The 17088-nt window shown below is 36.3% G+C and overlaps 1 protein-coding gene across 1 annotated transcript in view; it reads right to left on the bottom strand.

Annotated features, from left to right (window-relative positions):
- Nucleotides 1–14910, bottom strand: part of LOC134223172 (zinc finger protein sens) — a 54525-nt gene extending 39615 nt beyond the window's left edge. Inside the window, exon 1 of the mRNA XM_062702320.1 lies at nt 14383–14910. The gene's annotated coding sequence lies outside the window, so the exon portion shown is untranslated. The remainder of the gene's footprint in view (nt 1–14382) is intronic.
- Between the last annotated feature and the right edge of the window lie 2178 nt (nt 14911–17088).

The following is a 17088-nucleotide window of genomic DNA, read 5'->3' as shown; positions in this document are numbered from 1 at the left end:
ATTTCCCAAGGATATAAATAGAAAGGAGTTAGAATTGAAAAGAAGTCAAATGGGAGTTAGAATCAAATGGGAGCCACAATCGAAAAGAGTTAGAAATGGAAAAGAAAGGAAGTTGCAAATGAAATTATAGAAGCGAAAGGAGGTTTGAATCAAAAAGGGAGTTAGGATCAAAATGGAATTCGAAAAGTCAGAAGTCAGAATTGAAAGGAATCAAGAATTGAAAGGATGTCGATTCGAAACTGAGTGACGGAATTGGACTTTAAAGGAAGTAAGTGTCGAAAGAAAGTTAGAATCGAATTAGAATAGGAATCGAAAAGGAGTTAGAAACGGAAGAATGTTAGCACCGAAAGGCAGTTAGAATCGAAAGGGTGTTAATTTAGTTACCGTTCTCGTGGTGACTCGAGATTAGATTTACAGTTTTTTAGTATAGATTAGGATTTGGGACCCACAAAAAAACACTTTGATAAAGTGAACAAAACTGAAGGTATCTGAATGGAAAGAGAGGAATTGGAAGGAAGTCAAACGGAGTTAGTATCGAAAGGGAGTTAAAATCGAAAGAGAGATAGAATCGAAAGGGAAGTAGAATCGACAGGATGTTTGAATCGGAAAAAAAATCCAAACGAGCTTAAAATCGAAAGGAAGTTAGATTCGGAAGAAAGTTTAAAATGAATGTGAGATTCAATGGAATTAGAATCAAAAGGGAGTTAAAGTCGGGAGAAAATAAGAACCGAAAGGAAGTTAGAATTGACAGTGAGTTGGAAACAAAAGGGAGATAAAATCGAATGAAAGACAGAATTGAGAAGGAATTAGGATTGAAAGGGAGTAGGAATCGAAAAGAAATCGAATCAAAAGGGAGTTAGAATTAGAATTGAATTCGAAAAGGAGTCAGAATTGAAAGGAATCAAGAATCGAAAGGAAGTCGATTCGAAACGGAGTGACAATCAAATAAAAGTTGGACTTGAAATGCAGTACGAGTCGTGAGAGAGAATCAAAAAGAAATTAGAATCGAAGGGAAGCTAGAATTGGAGGGGAACTAGAATCGAAGAGGTTTAAAGTACATCAAAAGGGAATTAGAATCGAAAGGGAGTTAGAATCGGTAATGAGTAAGAGTCAAAAAGAAGTTAGAAACGGAAGAATGTTAGTATCGAAAGGCAGTAAAAATCGAAAGGGAGTTAGAATCCAAAGGGAGTTAGAATAAAAAGAATTACAGAATCAAAAGGGGTTTGCTAAAGTAATGAAGTTATACATGCATTAAAAAAAAACCTCAATAGGACCGTACAGTTTTTCTAACAAAAATTTTTTTCATGTCCATATTGAGTGAAAATTTATCAGCGTGTTTTATGCCTACAGCGCCAAATATAGGTTCAGCAGCCTATCATAAACCAACGACACATTTTGGACGTTTAAAAATTTGTTTAGGAAGCAATTTCTATAACATTAATGTGGACCAACATTTGAAAAGGGCGTATATTTTCCTAGATTTCTTATATCAATGTTACACACAAATTTACAAAATTGTGATGTTTGATGGACTATTGTAAATTTGTCTGAACTGTAAAATCTGAAACATAAAAGAGCGTTTCGTTCACCGAGAAAATAAATCAATGAATGTAAAGATTAAAATTGGTTTAGCAAAAAAAAACTCAATAATTTGTAAATTTACTCGAACAATTTGAAGACATTTGGGTCTTCATCTGAATTGAAACATTTTTAACCAGGAATTTATTATGAGCGATTGGTATAAAATAATGAAACTTTTGTGTGCCAGTTATAGTTTTTGCTTTTTTGAATAGTTAATCAAACTCTTCTGCCATTGTTGAGTATTGCTCATTCGAGATATAACAGAAATGTAATTTATAGAGATATTTTTGTCTGATTGTGTAACTGCCCATTCGTACAACTCCCGAGAGTCTTAATAGTTTTTACATAATCTTTGGCAAGACTTGTTCGTTTTGCCATTCATTTGAGAGAGCCACCAATAGCTTCGCAAGGGCCTTTTCCGTGCGATGTTGCAAAAAAGTGCCATTCTGCTTCTAAGCCATGTTTTGAATTGAAATTACACGTTAATTTCGTAACGCAAAAATTGACCATTTTCAACCCTCTCCTCCAACCCTCCTTCAAACTTTTTATATCAATCATTTTAAAATTGTGTATTGATTGTCACACTTATGTAATTCATGGATGTTCATTTAGGTAAGCATAGTTTAGATTTAGTTAACAACTTCAGCAAAACCAAATTGTTAGTAGTGACCACGGCGTCCCCTTCTAGCTTTCAGAGGAAATCTCCCAAATTATCTTTAAATTTTTAACACCCAGATAACTTAAAATTTTTAATATTATTTTTTTAGATGGCTCGGAGATCCATAGTATTACATACCGACCGTCTATGATCGGCGAATTGAGGTGATGTCTGTGTTTTTGAGTGCACAAAATCTAATCCATTTTGCGGTACTTATCCTTATTTGCTTCCAACTGGTTGCATTTAGTGGGAAATCCTGTTTCCTATTGAAGCATATTGTTTTGTATTGATAATTTCATTTATCGGACAATGGACTCAAAAGAAATAAAGGCAAACATACTATTTTTTGTATAAAAAATTTAAATAGTCTAGCTATTTTATTGGCACCTATTCTCAACCATCAAGTTGCAATGCATCAAGACTGAATCGGACTATAGACTCAAAAGTTTTGGCAAAAATACTATTTTTCCATATTACACCAGAAAGTCACCGATACCGCTAGGTGGATTAATCAATGTTTTTCTCCAATAAATGCTGACTACACCACTGCAAATAAAATAAAACATAAGTTTTTTGTTATTTAATTGCAAATTTGATTTTTTTTGTGGTGATTCGATTATCCGGAGTGAAAATAAAATCGATACTCCGGATAATCGAGTCCGACCTGTATTACAATTAAATATCACTTCAATTTCGTTTCGGCAACATTTGCCCGTTTTCAAAGCAATTATTTGTTTTTTTTTTGTAAACTCAATTGTTTTTAAGTTACTTCGATACAAAAAGTAAAAAAAAATATAAACCCTTTTCAAATGTTGGTCCACAAATATGTTAGATTATGCTAAATTGCTCCCTAAACAAATTTTTATACGTCCAAAATGTGTCATTGGTTTATGATAGGCTGCTGAACCTATATTTGGCGCTGTAGGCATAAAACACGCTGATAAATTTTCACTCAATATGGACATGGAAAAAGTTTTTGTTAGAAAAACTTTTTTTCCTTAAATATGTCACAGGAACATTATTCCCAGAAAAGTTAGATAATTGAAATACCTATCTGCAGAAAAAAATCATTGATTTCTGAGATGAGGTTTTCTGTAATATCAATTTTAATTTTTAAAACTATTTTTTTTCAGTGTAGAAATCGGTTTTTATTTTTTGGATATTTTTCCAAAAAACTTCAGGGAATTTCACGACAGTCCGCCATACAACACTTTTTTGCAGGTCTTGTCATTTTAGAGTTACATCGATTTTTTAAAAATCAATGAAAAAAATTAGGCCCTTATCAAATGTTAGTCTTGACAATTTTTGAAAAACTGAGTATACAGAGTGGCTTAGAAATACCATATATTTATGCCAACCAAGTTTCATTCGATTCTGATATGGTGCTGCCAACGCCATAGAAGAGTTGGCGCGAAATTCGTCTATAAATTCCTTTATGCCCAGGAAAGTCGAGACAATTTCCAATCCAAAATTGCCTAGACCGGCACCGGGAATCGAACCCAGCCACCCTCAGCATGGTCTTGCTTTGTCGCCGCGCATCCTAACGCACGGCTAAGGAGGGCCCTGATATTACAATGATATTACAATGCATATTTTTAACGTTGTCATCTGATTTTTTTTATCTTCATATCAATCAAGTTCATAATATTATCTCATTTGTAAATTTGCTATTATTGAGATACTTTCTTCTGCTTGGGTAGCTGGGGATGGAGCTCCTTGGTTCACAAAGAACGACTAAGAATGAAAATGCACCGCCGTTCATTGTGTTTGATGAGTGCGGCTACAGCGTCATGCGAGATCTTCCGGCAGACGATGACAGTATTGAAACACGAAAACATTTTCTAGTAGTTCGGCTAGAAAATCGCTGAGCTTTTTGGCCATTATGGAGTAGCTCATGATGTTTTCAAATTTCATTAGGATGTTCTTCCGAAATTCATAAATAAAGTTCCTTCAAATTTGATCAAGAAATTCTTCGGAAAATTCCTCGGAATTTGTTTGGGAAATTCCTCCTAATTTTATCGAAAAACTCCTCCGAATTAACGCAATAAATACTCCAGAATTTTTTTTAAATATATTTTTATAGCTCTTTCGCCCATTAGGCATCACTGAGCTGATCATATCTTTCACTACTGTTCTAATTCGATTAGAACAGCGTCATTTTTATTTCCATTATTTACATTCGTACATTTCATACACTTACACATGTTGGTGCTGTCATCGCGCTGATTGATTCACTTTTACTTTATCGGCATCATAGAAATCGCTGTCGCAGTCCGGTTGTCCATCAAGAGTAGTTCGTTTATGTTAAGCCATTGTTCGGTTCTTTTAGATGAATATACATCTGAGGAGGGTCATATGTCGCAGTTACTGGTTGACGGTCTACTAAACACGTTTTCCAGTGACTGGATGAAGGTTGGTGAGGGGGCTGGGAATCGAACCCATGACCGTCCGCTTATAAGGCGAACGTGTAGCCAACTACCTACACCAAAAATATCTCGAATTTTCCTCAGAAAATCCTCCAATGTCTATATTATCCACGGCACAGATTGAATGGATCTGTTGAAAATCGTTTGCACTCTGTCTCCCTTTCGATACTAATTTCTTTTTTTTCTATCTTCTTTCGAATCTAACTCCCTTTCAGCTCTAACTGCATTTCAATTCCAAGTCCTTTTCGATTAGCTTTCAATTCTGTCTTTCATTCGATTTTAACTCCCTTTTGATTCTAGTTCCCTTTCAAATATAACTTCCTTTCGGTTTTAACTCTCCCGATTCTAACTCACTTTTGATGCTAATTCCATTGATCTAACTCTCTTTCGATTAAAACTCCTACTAAATTCTAACTCTCTTCCAATTCTAATTCCCTTCCGATTCTAACTTCCTTCCTTTCGAATCTTCTTCCCTTTCGATTCTATCTCTCTTCCAATTTTAACTCCCTTCCGTTACTAACTCCGTTACTATTCGACTTCCTTCCGATTCCTAATCCCTTTCGATTCAGACACTTTCTTTTGCTTTATTTATTTTGTTAAACTGATTTTTTAGGTCCCGAATTCTTAGTCCCGTCCATTCTTAAAAACTGTAAGTCTTCTCGAGCACGTTGGCTTCTATCCCTAAATTAATAGTAAGATGATATTGATTGTACATATCACGTGGCTCCGTAAAGCCTGAGCCTATCAAATAAACGAATTCGGAATGGGGGCGTACACTAATTACGTAAGTATTTATTCTGGGTTTTTCAACCCCCCTCACCCCATGTAAGATTTTTCGCATGCAAATCATTTTTTATTTTTATGGAACGTAAAAAAATGGCCCCCTCCCCCCATAAGTGCTTACGTAATTAGTGTACGCCCCCATTCCGAATTCGTTTATTTGATAGGCTTAGGCGTGTATAACATTTTACAGAGCCACGTGATATGTACAATCAATATCATCTTACTATTAATTTAATAAGCGAGGGATAGAAGCCAACGTGCTCGAGAAGACTTACAGTCTTTAAGGATGGACGGGACTAAGAATTTGGGACCTAAAAAAATCACTTTAATAAAATAAATAAAGCAAAAGAAGGTGTTTGAATCGAAAAGGATTAGGAAGTATGTCGAATAGTAACGGAGTTAGTATCGGAAGGGAGTTAAAATCGGAAGAGAGATTGAATCGAAAGAGAAGAAGATTCGAAAGAAAGTTTGAATTGAAAAATTGGAAGAGATTTAGATTCGAAGAGAGTTAGAATTTAGTAGAAGTTTTAATCGAAAGGAAGTTAGATCAATGGAATAAGCATCAAAAGGAAGTTAGAATCGGGAGAAAGTTAAACCCGAAAGGAAGTTAGAATTGAAAGGGAGCTAGAATCAAAAGGAAGTTAAAATCGATTGGAATTGAAATGCAGTTAGAGCTGAAGGGGAGTAAGAATCGAAAGTAAGTTAGATTCGAAAGAAGGAATAAAAAAAGGAATTAGTATCGAAAGGGAGACAGAATGAAAACGATTTTCAACAGATCCATTCAGTGTGTGCCGTGGATAATATAGACATTGGAGGATTTTCTGAGGAAAATTCGAGATATTTTTGGTGTAGGTAGTTGGCTACACGTTCGCCTTATAAGCGGACGGTCATGGGTCTGATTCCCAGCCCCTCACCAACCTTCATCCAGTCACTGGAAAACGTGTTTAGTAGACCGTCAACCAGTAACTGCGGTATTTGACCCTCCTCAGATGTATATTCATCAAAAAAAAATGAATTGAACAATAGCTTTACACAAACGAACTACTCTTGATGGACAACCGGACTGCGACAGCGATTTCTATGATGCCGATAAAGTAAAAGTGAATCAATCAGCGCGATGACAGCACCTACATGTGTAAGTGTATGAAATGTACGAATGTAAATAATGGAAATAAAAGTGACACTGTTCTAATCGAATTAGAACAGTAGTAAAAGATATGATCAGCTCAGTGATGCCTAATGGGCGAAAGAGCTATAAAAAATATATTTAAAAAAAAAATTCTGGAGTATTTATTGCGTTAATTCGGAGGATTTTCTCGATATTATTGAGAGGAATTTCCCAAGCAAATTCCGAGGAATTTTTGGAACAAACTCCGAAGAATTTCTTGAGGAAATTTGAAGGAACTTTTTTTTATGAATTTCGGAAGAACATCTCAAGGAAATTTGAAAAACATCATTAGCTACTTCATAATGGCCAAAAAGCGATTTTCTAGCCGAACGACATCAGCCTCATCGACAGTATGTTTTCGTGTTCCAATACCGTCATCGTCTGCCGGAAGATCTCGCATGACGCTTTAGTCGCACTCATCAAACACAATGAACGGCGGTGCATTTTCGTTCTTAGTCGTTCTTTGTGAACCAAAGAGCTCCATCCCCAACTACCCGAGCAGAAGAAAGTATATCATTAATAGCAAATGGTGATTTGATTGCAAAATGAGATAATATTATGGACTTGATTGATATGAAGATAAAAAAAAATCAGATGACAACGTTAAAAATATGCATTGTAATATCATTGTAATATCAGGGGCCCTCCTTAGCCGTGCGTTAGGATGCGCGGCCACGAAGCAAGACCATGCTAAAGGTGGCTGGGTTCGATTCCCGGTGCCGGTCTAGGCAATTTTTGGATTGGAAATTGTCTCGACTTTCCTGGGCATAAAGGAATTTATAGACGAATTTCGCGCCAACTCTTCTATGGCGTTGGCAGCACCATATCAGAATCGAACGAAACTTGGTAGGCATAAAGATATGGTATTTTTAAGCCACTCTGCATACTTAGTTTTTCAAAATTGTCAAGACTAACATTTGATAAGGGCCTAATTTTTTTCATTGATTTTTAAAAAATCGATGTAACTCTAAAATGACAAGACCTCCAAAAAAGTGTTGTATGGCGGAATGTCGTGAAATTCCCAGAAGTTTTTTGGAAAAATATCCAAAAAAAGAAAACCGATTTCTACACTGAAAAAAAATAGTTTAAAAAATTAAAATCGATATTACAAAAAACCTCATCTCAGAAATCGATGAAATTTTTTCTGCAGATAGGTATTTCAATTATCTAACTTTTCTGGGAATAATGTTCCTGTGACATATTTAAGGAAAAAAAGTTTTTCTAACAAAAACTTTTTCCATGTCCATATTGAGTGAAAATTTATCAGCGTGTTTTATGCCTACAGCGCCAAATATAGGTTCAGCAGCCTATCATAAACCAACGACACATTTTGGACGTATAAAAATTTGTTTAGGGAGCAATTTAGCATAATCTAACATATTTGTGGACCAACATTTGAAAAGGGTTTATATTTTTTTTCTTTTGTATCGAAGTAACTTAAAAACAATTGAGTTTACGAAAAAAACAAATAATTGCTTTGAAAACGGGCAAATGTTACCGAAACGAAATTGTGATATTTGATTGTAATACAGGTCGGACTCGATTATCCCGAGTATCGATTTTATTTTCCCCCGGATAATCGAATCACCACAAAGAAATCAAATTTGCAATTAAATAACAAAAACTTATGTTTTATTTTATTTGCAGTGGTGTGGTCATAATTTATTGGAGAAAAACATTGATTAATCCACCTAGCGGTATCGGTGACTTTCTGGTGTAATATGGAAAAATAGTATTTTTTCCAAAACTTTTGAGTCTATAGCCCGATTCAATCTTGATGCATTGCAACTTGATGGTTGAGAATAGGTGCCAATAAAATAGCTAGACTATTTTAGTTTTTTGTGCAAAAATAGTATGTTTGCCTTTATTTCTTTTGAGTCCATTGTCCGATAAATGAAATGATCAATACAAAACAATATGCTTCAATAGGAAACAGGATTTCCCACTGAATGCAATCAGTTGGAAGCAAATAAGGATAAGTACTGCAAAATGGGTTAGATGTTGTGCACTCAAAACACAGACATCACCTCAATTCGCCGATCATAGACGGTCGGTATGTAATACTATGGATCTCCGAGCCATCTAAAAAATAATATTAAAAATTTTAAGTTATCTGGGTGTTAAAAATTTAAAGATAATTTGGGAGATTTCCTCTGAAAGCTAGAAGGGACGCCGTGGTCACTACTAACAATTTGGTTTTGCTGAAGTTGTTAACTAAATCTAAACTATGCTTATCTAAATGAACATCTGTGAATTACATAAGTGTGACAATCAATACACAATTTTAAAATGATTAAAATGATTGAAGGAGGGTTGGAGGAGAGGGTTGAAAATGGTCAATTTTTGCGTTACGAAATTAACGTGTAATTTCAATTCAAAACATGGCTTAGAAGCAGAATGGCACTTTTTGCAACATCGCACGGAAAAGGCCCTTGCGAAGCTATTGGTGGTTCTTTCAAACGAATGGCAAAACGAACAAGTCTTGCCAAAGATTATGTAAATACTATTAAGACTCTCGGAGTTGTACGAATGGGCAGTTACACAATCAGACAAAAATATCTCTATAAAATACATTTCTGTTATATCTCGAATGAGCAATACTCAACAATGGCAGAAGAGTTTGGTGAACTATTCAAAAAGCAAAACTATAACTGGCACACAAAAGTTTCGTTATTTTATACCAATCGCTCATAATAAAATCCTGGTTAAAAATGTTTCAACTCAGATGAAGACCCAAATGTCTTCAAATTGTTCGAGTAAATTTACAAATTATTGAGTTTTTTTTGCTAAACCAATTTTAATCTTTACATTCATTGATTTATTTTCTCGGTGAACGAAACGCTCTTTTATGTTTCAGATTTTACAGTTCAGACAAATTTACAATAGTCCATCAAACATCACAATTTTGTAAATTTGTGTGTAACATTGATATAAGAAATCTAGGAAAATATACGCCCTTTTCAAATGTTGGTCCACATTAATGTTATAGAAATTGCTTCCTAAACAAATTTTTGAACGTCCAAAATGTGTCGTTGGTTTATGATAGGCTGCTGAACCTATATTTGGCGCTGTAGGCATAAAACACGCTGATAAATTTTCAACCAATATGGACATGAAAAAAAGTTTTTGTTAGAAAAACTTTTTTTCCTTAAATATGTCACAGGAACATTATTCCCAGAAAAGTTAAATAATTTAAATACCTATCTGCAGAAAAAATTTCATCGATTTCTGAGATGAGGTCTTTTTTGTAATATCGATTTTAATTTTTAGAACTAATTTTTTTCAGTGTAGAAATCGGTTTTTTATTTTTTGGATATTTTTCCAAAAGCTTCAAGGAATTTCACGACAGTCCGCGATACAACACTTTTTTGTAGGTCTTGTCATTTTAGAGTAACATCGATTTTTTAAAAATCAATGAAAAAAAAATTAGGCCCTCATCAAATGTTACTCTTGACAATTTTTGAAAAACTAAGTATGCAGAGTGGCTTAGAAATACCATATATTTATGCCTACCAAGTTTTATTCGATTCTGAGATGGTGCTGCCAACCGCTGGTCGAGTTGGCGCGAAATTCGTCTATAGTAAAGTATTGAATCTGTCCTTTTCCAAAACATCTTGCGAAAAATGTCTCTTACGGTATGCTACATATCGTGAGTAGGTACACATACAGAATTTCCTCTCTGTGAGATTTTTTCACATTGCTTTGGATTCAATCCCTAATCAAGTTCATAATATCATATTTTGTTGTTCTGTTCACGGCTTCTGTCTTGGTATGCGTTCCTTGATGATGGCTCATATTTAAGCCTAGTAGATCTGGAACTAGCAGACCATTACGGCCAATCAGCCAAGATTATCCAACTGACTGGTTGTGAAAACCGTCACATCAAGCTCTAAAAGCTGAGGATTTCAAACATCGATATCCGCTTCTCAACGGACTTCCCATCGACTCCTTTTATGATGCTCATCTACCGATACTTATTGGCTAGTTACTAGTCAGCTCTAGATATTATGAAACCAGAAACCCTTATTCTTTCGGCCGCTGATCAGCAAGCACATACTCTTTTGAAGCAAATAACCACCTAAGACGGGAAACAAAACACGCCGGCATTTCTGTGGGGTCACGACCACCGAGTAATTCGCAGAAAAAATCCTGAGAGCACTTATGGAGAAAGGCCTAGATTTGTCACCAGAAATAACACCAAGAAAATTTTGGGCATGTGGTGTTGTACTGCGTCTGAAGGTGGCAGGGATGGAATGAGCCGACCAAGGGCCGAAAATCTCGGTAATAAAGACAAGAAAATATAAAAGGTAACACGGTCACAAAATGGCAGCAACGGTTGAAGTTTTCGCCTCTTATCAAGCAACTGCAGGTCCCAAGATGCTAACGGATAGTCACCCAAATAAAGAGGCTTTTGATACAAATTTCTTTTGGAGATTTGCTACTACACAATCATAACGATAACAATATATTGACTCAATAACCATCGGCAACCCCTACTTTGTACACTAAAATAATCTATTACCTTTTTTTCGCTAACTATCGATCCATCATAAGTGAAGCCCCCTCGGAAGATGATTATGATCCATGCAAGAAGGCGCCGTGTACCAAATAAAAATCATACAATTGAAGATGCATTGATAATTGATGGATCGTTGAAATAAACAGAATGGGCTTCAAACCCACCGAGTTCAATCCATTTGAGTATATGGAATGGTTGATCTAAAGATAAAAGATGATCCATAAAGTAGGGCACTCAAAAAAATATATTGAAGACTCCATCACCGCTTCCACTTAGAAGCTTGAAGTACTTTGTGGATGGTCCCTAAGTGCCTACACAATACCGTAGAAATCACTGAAACGACGAGATACATTTAACAGCATCGTCTGAAATACCTGTATTAGAACATGTGACCAAGTTGAATAAAAACTTTGAAAATTTCACGTAACGATTGAAGAAACGAATTATGGAAAAAAAATCGCAACGTTTGAACGAATTATTTTAAAGTGCAACAAACTTCAAAAGACATAATTTCTGAAGAAAAAACGCCATAGAAGCATAATTGACAGGTCTTCGACGAAATCGATCTCTCACGTCAATTTCAAAATTTGCATTGGATGTTCTTTTTAAAAAGATTTTGTAAACTCTGCAACAATATTTGCTTTCATAGTTTTAGAAATAATTGAGTGCTATGAAACATCGGTTTTTTGAATAACTTTGCTCATAATTCGAAGGGTTCCAAGAAACCAAAAAAAAAGTTGGATATTTCCAATGGAGTCAAAGCATAGATTTGAGGATATTGGAGAGAACTTCGAGATCTTTTTATCAATATTTAAAAAAAAAAGTCGTAAGAAACTTCTTACGGAACTAAAAAAGATTATTTGAGGAACTAGAAAAAGTTCTTGGGATTAATTCCAGGAGAATTACTCAGAAAGTCCTATAGATTCCTGAGTTTTCAAATAAAAACACTGATGGAATGAACCGAACTACGTCTTTAGAAAACCATTTTACTTGAAGAATTTGTGTTTGAACAAAAAAGAATAAAAAACAAATTTTGAAAATTTGTTCAGAGGAAGCCACATAGGCATTGGCTATCGAGATTTTTTTCATTATTAGATAATAATCCCTCACATAGAGGTTCCTGGAAAATATATAAGAACATTATTTGTGGTGGAGCTTAACCATTTTTACATATTATTTAAAAAAAAACGTAAAAAAAGTTCCTAGAAAGGCATGGAAGCCTTTTTTACTACAGTTCTGAGTTTTCTGCAAAAAATACAAAAAAATGAAATCCTGTAAGAATTTCTAAAATGACTTTAGAATTGGATCTTGAAAAAAAAAATCAAATAAATATTCTGTAACACTTCTTGGCAAAAGTTATTGAAAAAAATATGTTTTGAATAATTTCCATATACAGTCAAACCTCCATGAGTCGATGTTCTATGACTCGATATCGACTCATGGAAGCAAATTATCCTATATTAAAAAATATTTTCTGGGTTACTGTGATGGTCCCTTCAAACAGATTTCCAAAGATTTCCTATTCCACATGTCGATATTTCCATGAGTCGATGGTCCCTTCAATATCGACTCATGGAGGTTTGACTTTAACATTGAAATGTGTTACGAAATTCTGAAAGGGGTTTATGAAATTCAAAAGCAACTGATAAGCCAGAGTAAATTGAAGAAGAATCTCCAGTAAGATATGCGAAAAACACTCCCAGTCGAACACAAAATCGTATATGATGCAACATAAAATGCTAAAGTGGAGGCGATATACGTACAAGTTGTATGGGGAAGTACCTATATCGCCTCCACTATAGCATCTTATATGACATCATATACGATTTTGTGTTGACTGGGACTGTGCAATTCCAAAAGTAATATCCCAAATGTGTCTAATAAAAATACTGAAGGAACTTTGTGAGCACACATCTATCAAAAATAACGTGAAACTACACAATAATTTCTTCAACTATTTCCAAGAGATTATACTCTTCATACCGGACCAATTTTTCTGATATTGATATTGCGGCTTGACAGATTGTTTTATGGCGCAATTCAGGCCTTTGAAAGCAAACACCTTGAGCTGGAGACACCATTTTATTAGAATAATTAAATCTAAACATTTATTTTAATATTTTAATAGATTAATACATTCTCCTTACAATTGCTTTGCATCATGCTCAAAACAGACTATTTTTTGCGGTTCCACACATAGTTCTTATTATTCATTATGCAGTGCATATAGAGCAGAGTTATTTCCACATATTCATCGTTTTCTTCAGATTTCGAAATTCCTCCACATCCAACCAATCGATCAATTTCCATATCAACAGCAAGCACTGCGAAACCCTCATCCGCATCATGAACTAAATCAACCGTACCTGTCCCCAGCAAACATATCTCAAATCCCGACAGGACCTCTCACCACACAAATCTTATCGCTCGTGATGAATCAATCGCACGAAAAGGAGCAGGAAAAAATCTCAACTTTCAGTCCCACAGCCCTTTGCATCAGGGCATCAGTCCCCACAGGTGACAAGTTAACACGACACCGACCGCAAAACCGGAGCTCCATTCAGCAAATATTCCCTCCACACGCACACCGCCGCCTTCCAACCCATTGAACCTTTCACTGCCCTCCCAAGTCAAAATCCAATCACTTCACTCAATTAGCCCGCTATGCTTCCACGCGACTGACTGCCGAGCTGCTGCTTCTGCCGACCAACCGAAGTCGTTCCGGTTAACTCGATCTCAATTTATAGGCACCGTGTGTACAGCGCGAAACGAACGACCTGATCGATCGATCCCTGGTCGTCGTTTGCATCAAAAACGAAAGAAAAAAAAAACACGAAAGAAAGCAATCCCAAAATATAAACCAAAACTGGTACAAGGAAAAAAAATGTTCCGAAAATCAAGCCACAGCAGACGCCAGGCCAGACCCGGCGTTGCATCTTTTTTTTATTCCGACTTTTGGATTGCCTCTGAAACGAGCAAGATATCGTCGCCGTCGACTTCAGTGACGAGAGCGAGAGGTATTTTTATGCTAAACAGGGCAGGTGCTTTTCGATGCGGCGCGTTTTTCCTCAGCCAGCCAGGTGACTCGATCAACGGTCGATCAGCCGATTGCTGTTTTTTTATATAATTTCATAGCTCCAGCCGAAAACTCATCAACATTAAGGAAGCAATTCCTGAGGTACCGGCATAATGTTGCACGTCTACGAAGTGGCGACCTCTCACCCCTACAGAAAACCTTGATCCTCACCTTGCACTGAACGATGCTGGTGACGTCCGGTCCTTTCGATTCCGTTTCTGGACGAAACCGTTGAAGGTGGTCAAGGCTCGTCGCGATTTCTGCGGGTGTCCTTTCTGCTTTTTTTCACTGATATAAATCTTCCCCGTTGTAATCCTTGTTCAAATGATCACTTCTAGCATCTGATCACGCCCCATACACTATCACTTCTCCAGAATCGTTCTGACAACAGTTTGAAAGCCACGATCCAGAACCGTCAGGATATCGCTTCCAAATCCAACTTAAACTCACGTTGCACCAAATTGAATCGAATCGGCACAATCGCCCTCACTGAACACCTGTCGCGATTGCTCTTCTTCGTCGATTATCAAATTTCTTCGAATCCTAACCAACAATCCCGATCATCATCATCTTCCTTCTTTCCACGCAGGATCAAGTCTTCAGAACAGAAAATGTAGAAGAAAAAACGCGGCACACACGAAAACAGCTACAGCAGATTTTTTCGATCACCGATCCGAAGAATTGGGAAAAGAACGTCCGCTCGATTGGGTGCTTCGCACCTGACTGATCCCAACGGTGGTGTCGATCGTCGCCAGCAAGGGTTTTCCTTTTGCGGTGTGTGCGCCCGCGTGCGCGCCCCCAATCACACCGTCACCACAGTATAGGTACCACATGGCCCAGGTAAAGGACCAGATACATAAGAGGTGATTCGGATTTCCCTGAACATGCTGGGCATGAAGTCGCGAGATTCATTCTGACGATGAGAGCGGCGGGAAACAATGAGCGAGAGAGATAAAGAGAGGGAGCGCGCGAAGGAAGGCGCGCGATTTTAATACACTACTAGAAATCCACACATATTTATTGGCAAAAATCCATAGATTTAACTTATGATGTATATCAGCGCACACATAACCATTCTCCACGCGAACTACTAATAAAATATATATCCAGATATACTTTATGTGTGGTCTCGAATTAGCAATTATTTAATTTATGTATGGTTCTATATCGATTATATTAGGGTGGAGCTATTGCAAAAATTTATAACGGCGACACATATATCTTATACAGATATTTTTGGCAGTGTATGAATGGGCAATGCTTTTCTTCTATGTTCAGAAATTGAGCGCTGCTCGAACGATGGAAAGGTGAAAATCGTGAATCGTTGAGAGTGAACCCTTCTTCAGTTCCCAGGTTGATGTGAGACAAACATGAGCATGAAAAGGAACAAAAAAATAAATAATGGAGATGGACTGCGGGTTGCTTTTGGGTAGAAGTATCGCGGGGAGGATGCATTACCTATGCATATGCTATTTATTGGTGATGTCTAGCCAATAATGGAATAAGGTGTCAGTTGGAATTAGCTTCATTTACAATCAAGCTGCACGTACGATATGAAAGTCCACATGTTTATGAGCAGGCTTGTTTTTTTTGTTTTTTTAAGAAGACACTAGAATCATTACAAAAGAAATAAAAGGAGATATGAAAATGAAATGTTGCATTAAGTCGCTACCACTAATCAGAATAAATAATAAAAATCCTGATAATTCAAAAAAAAAATACAAAAAAATATGAGTGGGTGTTTTTAGTGCGTTATGGGCATAATAAATAGTATTTGGGCTATAACAACTAAGCCAATAGTTGATATGCGAGTGATTCGGCTAATGCTAAGTTCCAAATATTTTGTCTACAAAATTGTGTACACATACACAAATACTTTATTTATTTGGCGTCAATCAAGCTTGTAGATCAAGTTTGTTACAATGATATGGAAATGCTAATATCATCTTCCAAACTTAGACGTACATGTTCATGATAGAACTAGAGGCGAAAGTATAGAATTGATAGTTCCCCGTCAGGATACGGCAGGCATGAAGAATGTTTTTATAGATGTCGATTTGAAAGCGAGCGGAGGGAAATATTTGTGATGGCACATATCGAACGACCTTCCTTCTGTCAAACTCTCGTCGATAGAAAATCCTACCGCACGCGATGGCATATGAGCAAATCAAACCACCTTCCTTCTGCCAGTAGAGATATATCAGCATCCACTTCCCCCCATAGTGGAAAGATTGAACGGGTACTGAAATGAATTCCCTTAAACATGTGCACAAGAGTGATTCCAATTTTGACTTTTTCGCTCATCTATGCATAAACGATGACATTTACTGTTTTATTAATCCTCCCAAATTTTTATCTAATTTGGATGTAACTAGACTGAGCACGCGCAGTGTGAAGTTTGTATGAAAATTACTTTGAAATCAGTCACTTTTGTGGAAGGAGCGGTTTCCCAACGTTGCAACGTTGCTCATTAAGCTCTAAAAATATATGAGTACGACGGCAAAATAGAAAATTTAGCATTGAAACTGATCGTCTAGATATAATGATGCTTTTCTAAAACCCAGTGTTCTGTACCAAACTCCATATTTCAATGCTTTTATAAAACCACACTCAGCTAAATCTAATACTGTGATTTCGGCAAAATAAAAATTTTCAGCAAAATATAAAACAAATATGCTGATCACTTTAGAAATACTGTTGATGTGAGGATTCTTCAAAATACTAAGTCAGCATATTTTCTAAATCTGTGGACTTCATGCGAATTCTAGAAAGTTCTTGGAAATCATGAGATATTCATTGAATTTTAACCTTCCGGGACTCGCTTTGTCCTGAATCAAGTATCGCCTTCGTTGTGTGCGACAAGTCTGCTATTTTCGC

This window comes from Armigeres subalbatus, chromosome 3 (assembly GCF_024139115.2).
Source record: "Armigeres subalbatus isolate Guangzhou_Male chromosome 3, GZ_Asu_2, whole genome shotgun sequence".
In the NCBI taxonomy this organism is placed as follows: Eukaryota; Metazoa; Arthropoda; class Insecta; order Diptera; family Culicidae; genus Armigeres; species Armigeres subalbatus.
The sequence above is the reverse complement of the archived record's forward strand: the minus strand, read 5'-3'. Positions and strand labels throughout refer to the sequence as shown.